Source organism: Populus trichocarpa, chromosome 6 (genome assembly GCF_000002775.5).
Source record: "Populus trichocarpa isolate Nisqually-1 chromosome 6, P.trichocarpa_v4.1, whole genome shotgun sequence".
Taxonomy (NCBI): Eukaryota; Viridiplantae; Streptophyta; class Magnoliopsida; order Malpighiales; family Salicaceae; genus Populus; species Populus trichocarpa.
Genome location: NC_037290.2, coordinates 19,833,116 through 19,854,319, shown reverse-complemented (window position 1 = coordinate 19,854,319; position 21,204 = coordinate 19,833,116). Strand labels below are relative to the sequence as shown.

The 21,204-nt window shown below is 34.7% G+C and overlaps 1 long non-coding RNA gene across 1 annotated transcript; it reads right to left on the bottom strand.

Annotated features, from left to right (window-relative positions):
* Positions 1-3,615: 3,615 nt before the first annotated feature.
* Positions 3,616-7,761, bottom strand: LOC112327918 (uncharacterized). The gene is made up of 2 exons (XR_002982418.1): positions 7,282-7,761; positions 3,616-3,721 (listed from the first exon to the last, which is right to left on the bottom strand). It is a non-coding gene; the product is annotated as an uncharacterized LOC112327918 (long non-coding RNA).
* Between the last annotated feature and the right edge of the window lie 13,443 nt (positions 7,762-21,204).

The window sequence follows — 21,204 nt, the reverse complement described above, 5'->3', positions numbered from 1 at the left end:
CTAAAAAAATCATTTTTTCCTACTGAATTTAAATCATTTGAGTTCTTAAATTTTTGTTTTAATTACTTTAAGTTTGTGTTCAAATAATCATATTGTTAATAAAAAATTATGGTTTTTTCAAAATAAAAAATAAATAAACAAGAAAAAATAATTTTAATAGAAGAAATATTTTTTTTCTAGAATTTAAATAATTGAAACTTTTATAAATATTTATTTTAATTATCACATGAAAAATACAATTTTTCTTTATGAGGCTTTAATTCTTTTAATGTCCCTTGTAAGTTTCAATCAAGACTCAATGGTACTTTTCCAAATTATCTAAAATAAAATAAAAATATTTAAATTAATTTGATAAAATCAAATCTTTTACTCCAATTAAAAGGTTTAAATGATACAATATCGTATATCATTTTTATTCAAAAATATATAAAATAAAAATAATTACCTTTTTAAAATCTTAAAACTAAGAAGCCAAATGTTCAAAGGAAATCAACTTTTAAACTTTTTTAATAATATATATATAGTAAAGATCTCCATAGTTTAAACTTTATCTTTGCATAAAATTTTTAATTTGATATTTATTTTATTATTTTGATGATTTGTGTATATATATTTTTAATTGTAAATGATGTACATGGTATCATTTAGATGTTTTAGTTAAAATTAGAAGATTTTATCTCGTTAAATTATTTACAAAAGGATTTATTTGATAAGATTTTATAACTTTAGGGAATAAATTTTTTTTATTAATTAATTCAATATTAAAACTTTAAGGGGGACATTGATATAATGGACACCTTAGAGGAAAAAACCAGAATTGCCTTAAATCTCAAGAAAGTATATTGAAATTAACCCTTCATAGATCACTAGCTCTAAGATTTGAAATTTATTTTCTTTAATATATATCCATATGATATTGATTTTGTACTGAAACAAAAATCGACAACAAGTTTTGAAAAAAAAAAAAGATTTCTTAGGTGTTTGGTATCTTTGTGTTCTTGATTTTTCAAAAACATTAAACCTAAAACTTTTAATGGCACCAAGCACCCTCTCACATTATCATGATATGTTTTGGGAATGAAATTGGGTTCGAGAGTCGGGAAATGAGCATGGATTGGGGAGTATGACAACGCACTCGAGATTCAATCTCGGACCAAATCCGAGGTGTCTAGCTTTCAGTCAAGACTATTACTTAGGTGTTAGGGTTTATATCAATATTAAGGTATGGGTTGACACTTGATCCAAAATGCTTGCAGTTCAACCAGGACTTTCGGGGTTGACACAGGATTGACCCAAACTATTACTTAAAGGGTGAGCTAAGTGTTGAGTTTCTCGAAATACATACATATAATGATATTTATAGTAATTGTTTTTCAACTTTCTAGAATATACTGATGGACTTAATCAGTTGGTAATATCATCAATAATTATTTAAAAATATATTTTTTTAAAAATCTATTTAATTGAACTAGAAAAATAGTAATACTCAATAATAGTAAAAAAAATAAACAACAATAACAAATAAATAAATAAAAAATATTTTCACCTAACCTAGAAAACCTATTCCAGAACCCATTATCCAGCAACAAATAAATTATTTCATTTGAAATTGAACAGCATAATTGAAAAAAATCCAACTAAAATCCAACAAAATTGATCTCATATGAAAACAAATCTTACAACACCATTCATACAATTATTATGAACAGAAAAAATTAAAAATAAAATAAAAAACAAATATAATGTAAAAAAAAACACAAAAAAGAGAAGAAAACAAAATCTTACCTTAATTTAATTGTGAGTGAAGTTGAGAAGATAAAAGAAAAAACAAATTTATAAAGTATGTTAATTAAAAAAAAACTGAGAAGAGAAAAGAACATGAGAGGAGAAGACATACTTGCACGTGAAAGAGAAGATAAGATAAGAGAAGAGAAGAGATGATTGTACATAAGGGAAGAAGAAGAAGAAGAAGAAGCGCATCTGTTATAAAATGAGGGATTTTAGTCTTTTTATTAGGGCATTTTACTTATATTTTTACCGATAAATAATTAAATATTAATATTTTTAACCATTCCGTCGATGATTTTGTTGGTATTATTTAATTTAAATTTTCAATTTAATTGATAATTTTTAGAAACCCCCCAAATATCACGAATGACTTTTCAATTTGTTAGTGATTCCGTCTATAATATCTAATTAAAATTTTTAATTTAATCAAAAATTTTCAAAACCCCCCCAAATATCACAAACAACTTTTCAATCTGTCGGTGATTCTATCTGTAATATTTAATTTAATAATTTTTTTTCAAAAACCCTCCTAATATCACCAACAACTTTTCAGTCCGTCGTTGATTCTGTCTGTAAAGAACAGTAATTAATAGTACAATTAAGAAGTGAACAATTCCAGAGCTCTCTGAAATATACCGACATAATTTATCTCTCGGTGATACCCTCTGTATTTAACACAATGAACAATGTCAGAGAGAAGAGAATAATTTTCCGACGATATTTAATACTGTCGGTAATGTCGTTTGTATAAATGACACGTCATCGTGCTTTTTATTTTTTCAATTCCTTCTTTTCCCACTGTAATTCCTTTGATATATATCGAGAGAATAGTTTTGTCGGTGTTTAACGACGAATATAGTGATAGAATATTCTATTGATAAAATTTACTGTAATCTACCGACGAAAATATTCTGTCGGTATTTCTGTTTGTATTTATCAATTTTCTAATAGTAATTGTTAAGTTGATCTTTGTTAAGGACATTCCCAAGTAATCCTTGATCAGAAAAAAAATAATTAAAACTCAAAATAAACATTGTTATCTTTACAAAATTGATGAACAGACAAGAGGTTTTTTGTAATGTCTGGAACCAGAAGTTGTTTTTGCAAAACAAAGGATTTAGAAGAACTTGATAAAATGGAAGAACTAGTTTTAGTAATTCGTAGACCTGCACCATTACCAACTTGAATGTGTTCTGTTCCATCATAATCATCATGCCTGAGGTTGAGATTGATTAAGTTATTGGTAAGATGATGTGTTGCACTAGTGACTGGATGCCACACAGTGTCTACAGGTGAATTCTTTGTTACTGTCATACCTGGAATATTGTTATCAGATGGTTGATTGGTGTCAAAGACATCAGACCTAGAGTAACAAGTCTTGGCAGTGTGGCCTAGTTTATCACAAAGCTGACAGTAGATGATATCTCTGTTGAATTGACCTCGAGCATTGGTGTTAGAGTAACAAGTACGGTGATAACCACACCCTCGTCCTCGGAAGTTTCCATGACTGCGAGGTTGAAAAGAATTGTATTGACGAGTAGAAAGATTTGCAGAATTATTGCTAATAAAGGATGCAATATTGTTGGCAATGATTCTAGACTCAGTAATTAACATTAATGAGTATAGTTCCTCTAAAGTAATTAAATCCTGTCAGGCAGTGACAATGGTGACTGTCACGGGGTTATTTTTCGCTATGCGAACAAACCCGTGCGGCAGCCTAGTCCCTCGCTAGACTCAGCCTTCCCTCGCCAATCTCACTCGTGTTTGCCTAATAACTAAGCAAGCGGAATACACAAGCAAGGATAAGAATCATAGTGCACAACAAGCTTTACAGGAACTCTTTCCCAACCTTTATTAATCTCATACACAAAGGAAACTATACACAAATCCGTATGTGTGCTATGCACAAAGATTACATGCTACACTAAGCTACCTCTAACTAGCATGCCGAACATTCCCAACTGAATGCTCTTACATTCTGGACATTCCCTACCCGAATGCCTCCTCTTCAACCAAGAGCTACATCTTGTATTTATAGACAAGCAAAGGAGCTGCAAAGGCTCCTCCCCATTATCCCCCATTTTCGGGACCTAGTGGAGCACTACCTCTCTCCCATGATCCCATGTTTTCAGGACATGGTGGAGCACTACCTCTCACCCATGATCCCATGTTTTCAGGACATAGTGGCCCGGACAGCACTCAAGTTATGCTCCCACGTTTTGCCTCCCATGAAGCTGCCACTTCCCCTATTTCCTGGCTGTCTACTTGGCAGCCCCAGCTGCCAGCTTCTGCTGCGTCAGCTGCTGACTTAGAAGGTCCATCATCTAAGCCCCCACGTCCATGCCAAGTCGCAAGCTCAAAGACTCGCATAGACCATTGCATGCTGCCTGCCGAATTCATCTCTGCCTATGCCGAATTCGCATCTGCGTGCAGGCTGCCCCTGTCTACGCTGCCGAATTCTGCGATAGCCCCAATTCTCGTCAGCCTATCCCCCTGACGAGTTTTCCTGCTTGGCTTGGACAGTCCCTCGTCCAGCCCATGTTCGTCAACAATCTGCGCTGCCGATTTTTCCTTTGACGAACCTTCAGCCGCATAAATCTGCGCTGACGATTTCTCCCACTGATGGCATGGCTGCCAGCACCCTTAGGCCTTGTTTTGGCCAGCCTGCCGAAGCGTGCACCTCGTGCACTTTTGACACTGTGACAAACCACCCCCACCAAAAGAACCCGACGCCCTCGTCGGACAGATTTGAAGTACCCTTGCACCGCATCTGTTCCTCGTCACAATCCATGTTTCTCCGCACGAAACCTCTTAGCTTTTCCCACATTCAACAACAAATTCCGTCTGAATCTTTGTCAACCTGTTTCAAAAAACCAAGCTGTGACACATTCTGTTTTGGCTCGTTAGTTTTCCACAAATGTCAAACACATCATACTCGCAAGCATGTTTTCGCAAAGTTTAGATGCCACGCCTAGCACCCAAGGAATCCGTCCCTTCCTTCACAAAATACATCCACACAAAATCACTTCGAAGAACCACATGAGCTCCCATACAAACATCTAGTTCTCCAACCATTCTGCGTGCCCCAAAACTGCAAGTATTACCAATATTGCTTACTTGTCTCGCTTCTCCGCAACCAACACATCCTGCCGAATTCACCTCTGCCCATGCAAGGCTGCTGCTGTTCATCGCTGCCGAATCCTATGCAGTGTGTTTTTCGTTGGCGCATTCTCACGCCTAGAGTTAAACCATGATCTGTCCATCGTCAAAGTTATGAAACTCCCCCGAATCTGCCTCGCACAAGGCAGTTTGGCCACGCCTAAGTCTTCATCAACTACGCTGGCCCCTTCACACTAACTCTTTACTTAGTGTTGAGCACACGTATAGGATTTACGTATGCCGTTCCTTCTCCATCCTTCTCCACTGGAAGTAGCACTCAGCTGTGCTCTTCAACGGGCAGTCCCTTGTGAAGTGCTTCCCTTCACAAATAAAACAGCCCAAACATGATTCCGAAACCTTTTCCTTGCCCTTGGCTTCTGACTTCCCATTGCCATCAGCCCTTTTAGGTTCTCCACCTGCAAGAAATAAGAATGAGACAGTGCTGTTGAACCTAGCACCAACTCAGTTTCGATGATCAACTCCATCTCATGTCGAAGTCTTTCGGCAAGTCCCTCTAAGTCCATCTCTAACCTGCCATAGCACAAAACATAGCATCCCAGCATCAAGTTTCGTCTGACCTGGTTCCCCATGCGCTACTGTCATGCCCTAGAAACTTCGTCAATCACACAAGTTTTCGCTGACGCAAAACAGCCCCTACTGTTTTCAACCTTCGCTGCATGTTTCGTCTGCCGAAAACTCACAACACTTTGTCCCAACAAAGGTCATTAGCATTCTGCTTCCATCACTGCAAGCCATCGCAATGCACAGAATAGCCACTCGTACTGATTCCAAGACAGCACACAAAATCATCTTCGTCGACGATTTTGGCTTCCACGCCAAGCTCACTGGATCGGCTGCCGAATCCGTCACCCAATCTGTCCCTCGACAACGTGCAGACTCGTTGAGACACACCCCCACGGTACTGCCTCCTCTGTAATGCCTCCAATCCTGGTCTCAACGTGACTAAAGTCTATCTCAGCCACTGTTCTGTCTTCTTCGCCTTGAACTATCCATCATCAAGGTCTCCACCGAAGACATCAATTCTGCCTCCACAAAGGCAGCAAAGCCACAACAAATCCTTGTAGATTCGTCTGCCCTCAACTTGGTCTTCTCTGGATTTTGCTTCCACCTCCCCGAACATTCATCTCCCTGAACATTCCTTTCCTGAGATGCACAACAATCCCTAAGTTCTGCCACCAAGGCAGCAAGCAAGGCCAGACCGCATCCACCCCGATATGCTGGCTCATGATGACTGAATTCCATCTCGGTCATCTAGCAAACGTATAAGGTTTACGTATGCCTAATCTCAAACACCATCTTCCACAATGACAACATCAAGGTTTCCCCTCCTTTGGGCAACCATCTCGCACAAAGTAATTTCCATCGCAAGAGAACAACAATACAAGTTTCAGTTTCGAACCCTTACCGATTTGCCTTTTCGTCTGACTGTCCATCATCAGCAGCAACAAGTTTAGGCTCTCCGCATTGACTTGCTTCTTCTTCTGTCTCGCCCCATCCTTCCCTTAAGGCTTTGACGAAAATACAGAAGCGCCCAGCAGCCCCTCTGCTGGCCCCTGCTCTCAAGTCTGCCAGTCCACCTGACAGTTTCAATGGCCGAATCAGCACCCATTTTGAGCTGATTCCTTCATCATCACTTTGCATCGCCCATGGAGTAGTTAAACTCCCAAAACTCCGCAGGCCTTTTGAACACCAACACTGCCCAAAACGCTAGCAAGTTTTCCCTCAAATGTTTTGGAACAAATCAGCCCTTCGATCTGCCCCCACAGAACAGCCCATCGTCTGTGCTACGAAACAGTCCATCGTTTCGTCATGAACGCATATTGCGCTCTTGCTCCAAAGTTTCTGCCAGTCCATCGGCAGCAGCAATGTTCCTCCCAAATCAGTCCCTTCGATTTGTCCCGAGAAACATCAGCATTCTCGTCGCTGATCATTGCGCTGAAATCTGCTTCTCCATCGGCAGAAGCAGTAGCTCTCCCAAATCAGTCCGTTGATTTGGCCACAGAATTCTTATCGTCATCCTGCCACGAAAGCAACCGCGCTCTGATACCAATTGTCACGGGGTTATTTTTCGCTATGCGAACAAACCTGTGCGGCAGCCTAGTCCCTCGCTAGACTCAGCCTTCCCTCGCCAATCTCACTCGTGTTTGCCTAATAACTAAGCAAGCGGAATACACAAGCAAGGATAAGAATCATAGTGCACAACAAGCTTTACAGGAACTCTTTCCCAACCTTTATTAATCTCATACACAAAGGAAACTATACAGAAATCCGTATGTGTGCTATGCACAAAGATTACATGCTACACTAAGCTACCTCTAACTAGTGTTCTACATGCCGAACATTCCCAACTGAATGCTCTTACATTCTGGACATTCCCTACCCGAATGCCTCCTCTTCAACCAAGAGCTACATCTTGTATTTATAGACAAGCAAAGGAGCTGCAAAGGCTCCTCCCCATTATCCCCCATTTTCGGGACCTAGTGGAGCACTACCTCTCTCCCATGATCCCATGTTTTCAGGACATGGTGGAGCACTACCTCTCACCCATGATCCCATGTTTTCAGGACATAGTGGCCCGGACAGCACTCAAGTTATGCTCCCACGTTTTGCCTCCCATGAAGCTGCCACTTCCCCTATTTCCTGGCTGTCTACTTGGCAGCCCCAGCTGCCAGCTTCTGCTGCGTCAGCTGCTGACTTAGAAGGTCCATCATCTAAGCCCCCACGTCCATGCCAAGTCGCAAGCTCAAAGACTCGCATAGACCATTGCATGCTGCCTGCCGAATTCATCTCTGCCTATGCCGAATTCGCATCTGCGTGCAGGCTGCCCCTGTCTACGCTGCCGAATTCTGCGATAGCCCCAATTCTCGTCAGCCTATCCCCCTGACGAGTTTTCCTGCTTGGCTTGGACAGTCCCTCGTCCAGCCCATGTTCGTCAACAATCTGCGCTGCCGATTTTTCCTTTGACGAACCTTCAGCCGCATAAATCTGCGCTGACGATTTCTCCCACTGATGGCATGGCTGCCAGCACCCTTAGGCCTTGTTTTGGCCAGCCTGCCGAAGCGTGCACCTCGTGCACTTTTGACACTGTGACAGTGACCAAGGAGTCGTAATCATGTCCAAGTCCAGCAAGAAGATAAGTGATTGTATCATCAGATGATAAAGGTTGGCTAGTAATGGCTAGTTCATCAGAAATCTTTCTGATGTTGAAGAAAAAATCAGTGGCTGATTGAGAACCTTTAAATCTTTCTGATGCATACACTTATTTTGAAAAAATCTTGCGGAGAGTGAAGAGTTGAGAGCTAAGATAAGTAACACGAGTTTTAGATTGCGAGGCAAAGATTTTATTCCAACGCTTGCCAGACATCATATAAGGTTTGATGAGAAGCAATTTGAGCTACAATAAGCTCGTGGACATTATGGCACTCAGTATCAAGGCATCCTGACAAATCCAATGAGAGTATGCAAGATTTAGAGAAAATGAGGAAGTGGTATTGATGTTTATCCAGTGTATGTTTTTGTATTGTTTACAAAATGTTTATAAAGTAAAAAGGTGCATAAGAAGTGGTAAGATTTATGCAAGCATATATTTGATCTGGGAATGAATCATCCCCTAAACATTCTCCTAAGCAATTAACTTTAGCTCAACATTAGGAGTTAGTGATTATGTAATCTTCTGCAATCCTTTCGTCCTTAGCTAAACATGGACAACCCTTTGGCATGCTTCCGACACCGTCCTCGATCACCACAGCCTCCTGGAAATGTTTCCCTCTCAAGACACCACTGAGGATCTGCTGCATGCATTTTGAAAGGAAAGACATACACGCTTATTAAATTAGTCTCTGTAAAGAAAATTTTAATTAGCAATCAAATAGTAATTGACTATTCAGTGTTATTGTTAACATATACAACCTTCTTTGAACAAACAAGTACTAATTAATAGCTTTGTAAACTGATTTACCTTGAGTATGATTGAAGAGGCATAACCCAATAAATGAACAGAAAGATGCATGGCTTCATGGAAAGATGAGTGACAATAATAATAATAACAATAATTTTTTAGAATGAAGAAAAGAATTAGTTGCCAATCAATGTTGGTTTTCTTCATTAGATGTTCGAATTTAAATCTTTCCTCCATAAAACAAGTGTATGCATGTTTATACTTTCAACTAATAAAGTACAAAGAAAGTCATGTGATGGTGACAACTAACAACTTAAAATTACCAATAACTTATATTGGTAAAACAACAATTACATTTCACTATAACTTTGATAAGGTACATCTTCAAGATGTTTATCATGTCTGAGTATATATGAAGAAGAAAGATTTATTGTTTATAACACAATTAATATCAACATGTTATTATGTCTTATTTGGTTCACATGATGTTAGTTAAAATATACTAGGATTGTGATTGTGACCATAATCTTGATCATGGTGGAAAACCAAATCAATAATAAGAATTTCATTCTATTGGTCCTTGAAAAGAGGAGGTTCCATTACAAGTTCAAAGTTCAAAAGATATTTTGCTTCCATATAAAGAAAAAGATGATGAACAAGATAAAGAAGAGCTTATTGATTTTTGTGACTTGTTATATAAGCCTGAGGAATTTGCAACATCTATCACAAGGTAATGTGTATATAATGAATTAAGTTGTCTCACCATATTATATAGTAGAAAGTAGCAATATGTCTGATTCGGATGAAGAAGATAATTTTGAATCTTTAATGTCTATGGAAAACTATTCAAACAATATACAAGAATAAAAGTTAGATGTAAAGTTAGAACAATCATCTATAAAGATGGATGTTGTTGTTCTAGTTGAAAATTTTGTTCAAAAGAATTATCCTCTTAGAAGAAGAGTTTATGCTATTAGAGACTTTCCTCCATTTTATGGTTCCAATGCTCCATCCTTTAACAAGAAAAAAGTTGTTGTGCGGAAAAAGTGTTTTTAAAGAAAATTTACAAGAGATTGAAAACTTGCAAGCTCGAAAGTCGCTATCAATTGGATAAGTTACGAATTTAGTTGAAGGTGTAGAAACATGAATATGATTTGAAAAAATGCAATTGATGTTGAGTACAATAGTAAAATTACCTTTTTTAATGTCAAAGAAATCCATGTTTGGTAATAATAAAATAAGAACATCATCAACACTGTCGAGGCAGGACATTGCAAAGAAAAGAAAAAGAAGAAATAATGATCACCATTGATATTGAAAGGAAGTGTTAGAACTCAATATCAGTTAGGAGGTTGTGGTTTATAAGATTTAAAGTTTGTAATCTGCAATATTAAGATCAATATCTATTAGAGAGTTTTAGCTAGTGTAGTTAGAAGATAATTAGTTGATTAGTTCTCTTCCCAGTTGGATAAAGATAAAAGTCTTAGCTTAGTATAATTTGTAAGGCTATATAAGACCACCTTAAATACTTAGAATTATATATATAAAAAAAAAATAAGAAGAGAAAACAATATTAGTTGTGTTTTTCTTAAAACAAAACCCACGTGAGATTTTTTCAATAGAGGGTGACGACCATTAAGTAGAAAGTGGGTGATTGTGCATCTAATTAGAAGTTAGAACTTGAATTAAGCTGGCTTAAAAAATGTGGGGAAATGTCGTTTCTTGTGTTTTGATGAACTGTGCTCTATATTCAGGCTCGAATTTTCTATATGTACAAACTGAACAATTTTCTATGAGCAGTTGGAGATCAACCGTAGCTACCCAAATGATTTTCACATTAATTAAAATCCCAAACAACTTCAAATGATAAGCAGTTGGAATGAAGCTATTCTTGTTTATCATAATAGACATAAAATTTTGATCTGCAAAAGCCTAAAAGCCTATCCATGCCCTCCTGCTCTCTCTTCCTCTCACCTAAATGCAGCAAAGGAAGTTCTGGAATAAAGAAACACACAGGAGGGAAGAAAGAAGCAGCGTTGATGCTTGCCCTACTTCACTAAAAACTCTGTACACACAAGCTTGAAATTTGACCAGTCTTGGCTTTTCCAAACACTCCTATTGCTTATAGTAATCAAGGATAATCATCAATTCTTCAAAAAAACAACAAAAAAAGAAAAAAAATTCAATAAAGAAGGTATCGATTGGCAAAGTTATTTGCAACTTGCAAGGTAAACGTAATTAGCTAGAATCTATGTCATGGTGGGATGACATATGATCAGGAAGCAGTTAACAATAATTGATTATAGATTCTGATTTGAGAATACGTGAGTTGATCAAGTGAAAATTTATCGTCATGAACTCTACGCTCTTGTCATCTCCATGTGCTTGTATGATCTCAAAGAGATTCATCATTAAGATTTTCCTTTGTGTACGTACTTGAGTGTACCTTGCTAGCTGGGTTAACGTAGGAGAAACCTCAAATTAATTAACCCCCAGCCAAAAAATGTTTATCAATGGAGTGCCTAATGTTTCAAATACTTCTCGATAAAGTCCCTCTACCTATCCATGCACGTTGATATATTTTTCGTTTACTTTGCACATGTAATGCATCAAAATGTCACCGTTTTGAAGAAGATTTGATAAGTAACATGGAAAGAATTGAGACTTTTTATTTATTTATTTATTTGCTAAGCATGAAATTGAGAGTTGAACAGTACGTGAGTGATAATAAAAGTTGAGGCTTCGTCGTTGATGGTATATATTACGTCTGACTGACTATCATTTCCTTTTAATTTTCCACGGACATTGGTATTTTTAACATAAATTTAGTAAAAAATCTCTTAAATATATGCGAGTGGATGTAACGTAAACGATATTGTCTTTTATTAAGTATATGCATGGTTAATCAACCACCACTTTTTAATACCAAAATATAGAATTATAGAGCATATGGTTGTTTTAGACTTGCAAGACTGATGGCGTCTGAGGCACCTTCGATGAATTTCAAGAGTGGACAACGCATACGCATTCAAGTATCCAAGGCATCAGCAGCAGCTATGAAATTCAGTGTGCTTGATATATGACTATGACATTCTGCGTGCTTTCAGCATGGCATTGGGAGTTGCTGAATTGGCTATCTGCTAAGAAATCATTACCAAAGTTATTTAAGTTCGAAATCTTTGAAGTCATTACTGTGTGGTCTTTCTATACGTTTGTTTTGGGATAATGTTTTCTATCACATTGGGCTCCACATTGATATGCTGTGTTCAGCATCTTAAAACATCTCAAGCTTTATTATGTAGAGCAGTTACATCAAAGTGATAGCTAGAACAGCAACAGAGGGGAGCCCAGGAGAGATTGACCCAGTCCAAGGCTAAGTTTTGCAAAATAATCGGCACAATTATCAATGTATATAGTGACCTCAAATAATCTGAGATCATAATGTGGCTTGTAACCACACATATGCAATTGCACGAGATACTAGTGGTTAAAGAACTTAACTATCAAATTCATGACTAATAATAGAACATGAAATATGCACTGCTTACTTTTTGACTTTTAAGATGATAAGAAGTTTGGACAATAACACATTTGTTTTCTACTAAAAATTATAAAATATATAGAAAACTTATTTGATATGTGATGATATTTTAAAAATTAATATGTTCAAGAATGAAGATATTTAGTGTTTGGATAATAGGTAATCAAATATTCAGGTCAATATTCTCTTCTTTGAAGCTTAGAAAATAGATGTTTGGTGGTAAAAAACACAATACATGTAAAATAGTCCCTTTTAAAGGGATTTAAGAACCATCAGATAATAAAGTCAATGACATTTTAGTAAGGGATTGCAATAAATAAGAGAATGAACTTTAAATTCTGGGAACAAGTGTTTGTTCTTATTTTTGTATGATAAATATTCTGAGAATGAAAGTATAAATACTTAGAGAATATAAATTGTAAACCCTTTACTCAGGTGGTTCATGTGTATTTATAATCTCCGAACCTTGTTGTTTTGATGAAGTGTAGGGGTTGAAGATTTTTTTTCTCATGATGGCCTTAATGAGGGATAAATATCCCTTACACAACATTAATAAGGGACAGATATCCCTTACACATAATTAATGAGATGAAAAAAATGTTAGGCCATTGGAAAATTCTTTCTAAACCTATAGGTGTAAAGAGAAGGATATCCCTAACATTAACATTTCATGTTAAAAGTCTTAAGAATAAATAAACGGAGCCTTATAACTCTAACATAGGCCTAAAATGACCTTCAGACCAATTAGGCTTGGTGCGCAGCCAAGCCCAAGGGCGATGAGTCTAGCAGCTCACCATACTCATATACGCCTAGGTTAAGCACGTAGCTGAACATACGGGTGTTGGATCTAGCAGCTTGCCAGACCTACATTTAATTAGATTTAGCACGTGGTTGACTTTAAAGATGTTGGGTCTGACAGCTCGCTAAACTCATGTTCAATTTGGCTCAGCACATTGCTTAACCTAAGAGCAATGGGTCTGGCAGCTTGTCAGACCCATGTCTGCTTGGATTTAGCATGTGGCTGGCCCAAGGATGTTAGGTCTGGCAGCTCGCCAGACATATGTTTGATTGAGATTAGCACATAGCTGAACCAAAGAGCGTTGTGTCTGGCAGCTCACTAGACCCATATTCGTTTGGACTCGGCACGTGACTGACATAAGAATCTTAGGCCTGGTAGTTCACCATACCCATGTCCGCTTGGGCTCAGCTTGTCGCTGAATCTAAGAATATTGGGTCAGACAGCTCATCAGATCCATGTCCACTTGGGTTCACCATGTAACTAACCCTAACTCATTGGGTCTAGTAGCTTATAAGACCTATGTCCCCCTTAGGCTTTACACATGGTTAGACCAAAGTATGTTGGGCCTGTGAGTAGACCTATTTCATTTAGGCTTCTGCCAATCCCAGGGATGTTAGATATAGAAGCAAGCCTCACTTATTTCTAAATGGGTTACCACCTTATTATTAGACCTTTTAAATAGGGGTTTAGGCTTTTTCACAAAACATCAAAAATATTTATTTATTAGTTTCCCCCAAGTCTTTATGCATTCCGTGCGAAAAAACTTAAAAAGACTTTTTGGGAAACAATCATCTAGTCTTCCCTAGAAATGTGATGCCTTTCCACATTGATTGCAAATGTTGTCAGTAGGGCTGTCACAAATCTTTTTAAAAAGACCATTTGGTAGCATACAATCAAAACAGTAGTCATTTAGCCTACCTAAAGTTATGGGGTGGAGCCACATGTTCTTCATTCATCAGTGGGAGTGAAAGGCAGTGGCCTATATAAACTCTCTTCTCTCTCAATCCTATTTTTTACTTTTGCCAAAAACTCTCTCTAAACTTTTTGCAACAGGAGCCTTAAATGAGAAGATGAAGTCTCTCAATCATCTGAAAAAGATTTTTCTTTTAGGTAAACACAAAAATGCTCTATTTTGTTCTTCTTTTGTCATTTTTTATCTTTGTTAAAAAAAAATAAGTTCTAGAAAAGGCAAGAAGATTGTATCATTTGAAGGAGATTTCAATTTCAAACCTAAAACTGAAATTACTCTCTAAGGGTCAACTGTCAATAAAATAAGCCCTAGATTAAAGTGTGATTCTAGTTAACCCTCATTCACTAGAAAAAGGAGATAAGATTATCTAGAGAGGTTACAGACCTTAGGGGACAAGTAAGGCTACCTAAGGCTCCTCAAGATAAAGAGAAAAGCATAGTATCATACGATCAAGTGTCTTTTGCCAACCTTAAGCAACTAGAAGATTTTATGATATTGTTGCTAGAGACGGATGACTGGGTTAACTAGGTCACCAATAAACCTATTATAGGAATTTTAACCATTATTTCCCCTATATATATATATATATATGTATATGTTTGGATACTCGTTTACCTTGAAAGGGTTTATGAGGGATGTATTTCATTATTATAATCTAACTCCAGCCCATCTCCATCCTAATAGGTGAGCCACCGTGTCTGTTTTTGATAAGTTATTGGGGATCCTCAAAATGGAGCTAACAATTAATATATTTAGACACCACTTCATGCTAATCAACAGGGATGATGAAGGGCCTTTCATCCCTTGATTCTTTACCTTTTCCACTAGGTTAAGAGGCCTATAAAAGGTACTTTATAAGGCAAGTCCTCCTATCTGGGGTTTCTTCAACTTTTGGAGAATGCCCCTAGTAGGAATGAACGAAAAACCTGGCCTCAATGAGAGGGAGAAAAGAATATGCAGTAGGCTATATTAGCTTCACACCGAATACGACATCAACTGCATGACTCAATGACTTTATCGCCCTTCTAATACAAGTATGTCATTTTCTCAATATTTTATCTTAGTTTGGCATGTTATTCATCATTTAACTTTTTTCTTATGCAAGATCCTTAGTAAGAATAACTGACTTGGAGTTTAGCGAGTCCCACCCTCTATGCCTAGCCATGTGACCACCCTAATACCCAACCATGCCTCTTTATCTGAAGATCTTTTTGTTTGCCTCTTAGCGGAAGTCCTTGTATCTATCAAGATGGATATAAAAAAAGCTTTCATTGATGTTGAGGGGTTCCTTATGGTTGGGTCTTTCCATATAGAGACATTCCTCCAATGTTAGTAGGCCCCTCTAATTACTGTAGAAGGAGGTCAATCTCCTATATCAGGGCTCTATAAAACACTTAATGGACCATTTACCATTTAAGGCAAAACTTAGAGGCCCTGTTTAATATAGATGGATATGTCCATTCAAGAAGTTAGGGATTGCATATGCATCCTAATTAATTTTCTATTGTTTTTTTTTTAATTTAAAACATTCATTTAATTCCATACAGACACTTATTCAATTTTAAGAAAAAAAGTTAAACACGAGGCATATGTTGAGGATTTGATACGCGAGACTTATACTGTTGAAAATATCTCAACATTTATATTGTACTATTTTGAGCATCATTTGAGAACAAGAATCAATCGAGTTCCAAGACATGATGATGGGAAAGTGCCTTCAAGTGAGAATTTATTAATATTTTCCCATCCTGAACGACCTTTATAAAAAAAATACAATAAGAGAAAAATACTTAATAAAAATCAAATTTAGATATACACATAGTTATGTGCTATTTAATTACGATGAATTGAGATCTTTTATTTTGTAAGTACAATATTAAAATGTTATTTTTAAACAATATTTTCTTATACTCTCATAATCTGATAGATTGAATAATTCCTTGTATGCAACATTGTTAATTTTTACTATCTCAAGATTCACATATGACTAAATCTCAAATTTTTCAATTACAAGATGAGCAATTTGCCACATGGTTCAAAACATATGTAAGCAATACTTAATAATTCTTAACTCTCGTGATACTTAATTTTATTACACCTTTTTCTTTAATTGTTAATGGTTGTAATTTTGTACCAAGTTTATCATATGAAAGGGAATGCTAGTGGTAGTTAGAATTTACTATGTTTGTGTCTTGAAAAATTGTCAAGTGTTATAACATTATTTTGTCAATGAGTATGTCTTCCATACTGAAGAGTATGGTTATGGTAGAAAGATTTATAATAGTAGAATTTGTGTTAAGATATCAACTTCTAATAAGTTTAGAGTTTATTATTATGGAAGTTAAAAGAAGTAATTAAATTGCAATATTATAGCGAGCATAATAAAGTCTTTTAATTCAAATTCTATTGTTATGATACCACCAATAGAGAAATCAGAGTAGATCCCCACCATGTTTTGGTCGAAATTAATACAAAGGCTAGACTTCTTAATGCCAACTATACCTTTGTTTTTGCCAAGAAATGCCAACAAGTTTATTACACATACACTTCTTCTTTTAGAAAGGACCATTCTAGGGTTGATTGGTTATCTATTGTGAAAACCAAACCCGGGAGTCGTTTCCAAGTTTTTTAGAACAAGGTTGTCAAAAATATTTTTTTGACACGACACGAAAACACAATGTAAACTCGGATTGTAAAATTGGATCGTAAAATCATAAAATTATAAGTAAATATTTTTAACTAATTATATTTTGACAATTCCAGCCAAAAAATTAAATTATATTAAAATCTGATAAAAAGAGTCAATAACATTATAATCAATGAGTGATCTAAATAAAATGAGAGAGATATATATTATAGTATGAATCAAGAAATTAATAACATGAAAAAATAAAATGTCTCAAAACAAAACTTTCAAATAAAGAGGAGAATCACTGAATGGTAGGAAGTACATAAGAACCCAGTGACAACTTGATTATTCTCATCACAACAAGTCCTCAAAGACCCCCTTTGAGTTGCAAGATAATGAGCCTAAACTAGTAATCAACTAACATAAGTCCAATAATAAAATAAACCCCTAAACAATGTCTAATACGCTAGAACAAACCCAAATTAAAAATAATTATTCATCATTAAATAAATAGATAAAGTAGGATAATAAAAACAAAGTCTTCATGCTAAAATTTCTATATGTTTTCTTTTAACTTGATGAGTTAATTAATTCATATCGAGTTGCTTTGTCTATCAACAGAGAAGAAAATTTAAATTTTCATGTAGCTGAGAATATTTTTGTAGATGTTGATGTTGAGGAGTTAACTGATATATTGAGAATCAATGGATATACATAAGTCGATGAAGATGATGAGATCGATGAACTTCAGTTTAATAAAGAAGATTATGATGGACATGATGATGATGATGATGTGATGTTGAAGAAGAAGAAGACAGTTCTGATTTAAAAGATTTTGAACTCATTTTATATGTAAAACATCAATGTGTAATCAAATTGACTTAAATATTTTTTTTCCATATGTCGTTGCTTTACAATGAACTATTGTTAACACATTTGGAACATTTATTATTATGTTATTAAATAGAATTGGTGTCACTTTGTTGTGATTTTATTGTATTTATAGGTTGGATAGATATTGAATAAAAAAACATCATGGGAAATTTATTATTTTATACCGAAGAAAATACCGATGGAATGTAAAATACCAATAGAATTATCACTGGACTAAGTCCCTTGAAGAGTTCGAGAAAGTTAGAAAAAATCACAAGAATTTTCCATTGAAAATTACTGACAAAATTACCGATGGACTAAGTCCTTCATAGAATTCTAGAGAGTTGGAAAACAATTATAAGACTTTGCCACTAAAAATTATAGATGAAATGATTGACAGACTAAGTCCCTCGTAGAGTTGTAGAGAGTTGAAAAAAAAATTATAGGACTTTGCCACTAAAAATTACAGATCACCGATGAAACTACTGATGGAAAGAAATTTCATTAGAGAATTTTTTTTTTTGGGTTTGGAATTTTTTGGGTGTTCTAAAAATGTTTTAGTGTTAATTACTAATGGAATTACCGATAAACATTAAAAATTAATAAATATTTAATTGTATGTCGGTAATTCTGTCAGTAAAACACCCCATTAATAAAAGACCAAAATCTCTAATTCAAAAAAAAAAACCCTTCTTCTTCATGTCTTTTCTCTACTATGAACTTTCTAGGATTTTTTTTAGCGAGATCAATTTTTTTTAAAAAAAAATATTGTTTGTTAACCTTTCATTTTGATTCTAATTTTTAATTTTTTATACCAATTTCTTCGATCAAGTTGAAGTTTTGAAGTACTTAGTGCTTGAACGCGATCCAAGATTGATAGATTTTTTTTTGTTGAAACTCACGTGCAAAACAAGGACCATCAGAAAAGGGTGCAGTGATTTTTTTTAAGTTGGATTTCAACTTATTCCTCTTTCATTGATAGCCGAGTTTAGAAGTTCAAGATAAGTTGAATTTTAGCAATTTTTTTAAGTTATTTTTTTATTTTCTCACTTGTTTGTTTTAAGAAACATATAACACTCTATTGCATGAGAGATACGAGAACTATCCTTCGACTCATCCGAAACTTGATCCGAATTTGTGGTTGAAGGCTGGATCTATTGGTGGACTCGATAGAAATCAAGTTTATAGTATTTCCAACACTACGATCATGGATATACAGGCGGGCTGTAATGTATTGATTGTTGGGGTCTCACAATTGGTATTAAGCCAACAATCTCTGGCCATCTAGGTGATTGTACAAAAACAAGTTCAAGCTCAAACGACCCAATGTAGGTTTAAGATGGTTGAACTGAGGGATAATGTGAATGATCTCAAGCATTTATTGGCAACCCTCATTAGTACTTGTGGTCAACCTTGTCGCCCTCCTGATTCCAGTAAAGATCCACCTCCTTCTCCAGCTTATGTCCGCTAAATAAATTATATTCAATAATATTTTTATAATTAATAATAAAAATTAGTTTTTTTATTTTATTTTAATTGTTTTTTTGAATTTTTTTTAAATATTAAATACAATAGTGACAGAATTATCAATGGAATTTGAATCACGATGGAATGATTGACGGACTAAGGCCATGTTTGTTTCCCGGAAAGTGGTTTCCGGGAAACCACTTTCCAAACTTTCATGTGTTTGTTTGTCATTAGGAAAGTTGATCAACGAAAAACACTTTACAGTCAAAGGAAAATTTGGCTTGGTTTCCAAGAAAGTGTTTTCTTGGAAAATTTGGTCGAAAAACACTTTCCGAAAGTTGTGAAAAATTTAAAAATGTCATATTATTTGCTGATTATATCAAATTTGATCCTCAAACTTTTGATTGCTATATATATTTTGTTTTGAATATTTATTTTTTAATTTCATCTCTTAAAATTTAATTTTTATATTAACTTTAGTCCTCATTTTTATAATTGTTATTTGCTTTTTCCTTATCATTTTTTTATTGAATTGTTTTATCTATCAAATTTGATCCTCATTCTTTTGATTGTTACTTATTTTATTTGAAATAATTTATGAAATGTTAATTATTATTATTTTAATTTTTTAATTTTATTTTTTTTTATTTTGTAGATTTGATCTCTATTATTTTGATTATTATTTATTTTATTTAAGATAATTTATGAAATTATTTTTTTTTAATTTCATTCTCATTCAACTTTTTAATTTGTAAGATTTGTTCCTTATTATTTTAATAAACTTGAGAAAAATAAAACATTAATAAGTTATTTTCCAGCTCATTTTCCATGACATAACCAAACACTAGAAAGTGTTTTCCAACTTATTTTCCATTACACTACCAAACATCAGAAAATAATTCACTTTTTCGGAATTCACTTTCCAAAAAAAAACTACTTTCCAGCAAACAAACGTGGCCTAAGTTTCTCGAAGAGTTTCAGAGAGTTAGAAAAAAATTACAGGATTTTTCACTAGTAGATGTAATTTTTCAATGGTTTAATTCTGTTGGTAATATACATATATTTACCGATGAACTTACTAATGGTTTATTCGGTCAATAATATACCATAATCACTGATGAATTTACCAATAAAATTAAAAATATCAGTAATTTGTTTTTTGTTTGGTACACTATTTTTATTTTTTAAATCTATCAGTAATTATCTTAGCAACAAATTGACTAAAAAAATAAAAATTATTGATGATATGTTTTTTAGTATTTTTCTATTCATGATTTTGTCTATGTTTTAATTTCAAATTGAAACATCGACAAAATATTTTATTGGTGATATACAATATACTGTAGTGTATCTATTCAGGCTGAATTATTGTTTCAAGAGTCAACTAATAGCGAAAATGAGGTTTTATCTTGAGGCTGCACCAGTCAAGAAAACCCATTAATGATAAATGCTTCGCACAATAATGTATGATCACGAATTATAATTTCAAGAAATGCTCGCTTGATTGAGCTTGTGGAGCTTTTAACCTATTAGTTGAGTATATAATAATGTTATCATAAATAAAATTATCATTTATGGAGTAATGAGACTTGAATCTAAATTTTATTTTTTTCCTCTTAATTTCTTTATTTAAAACCAAATATATTAAATTCTTATTTTCCCACACAGATAAAAGGAAAAGAAAAATAAATTGGTAGAATTATACCTTAATTACAAAACTATATTTAGCACATCAATTAAATTACATGACTCTATAGTCTTGACACTTAAAAAAAATTAAGTATATGCTGCAACTGTTAAGATTAGGGATATGCACAAGAAAATGTCGTATTCGAACTTTGAGGAGTGAGGATTTGGAATAGGAAAACAATTCCCAATCCATTGTATTAATTTCCCGTTCAAAAGAAGAAGAAGGAAAGTCAAGGAGGTGGTTTGAAAGGTAGGGCCTTCACCCAAATTTCAAGAATACAATCCTTTTCCAAGCTTAAGAGGGTAACTTTAAGTAAGTAGATGATGGAAATTATGTCTATAGAGATCCGACATGTATAGAAACACCAAA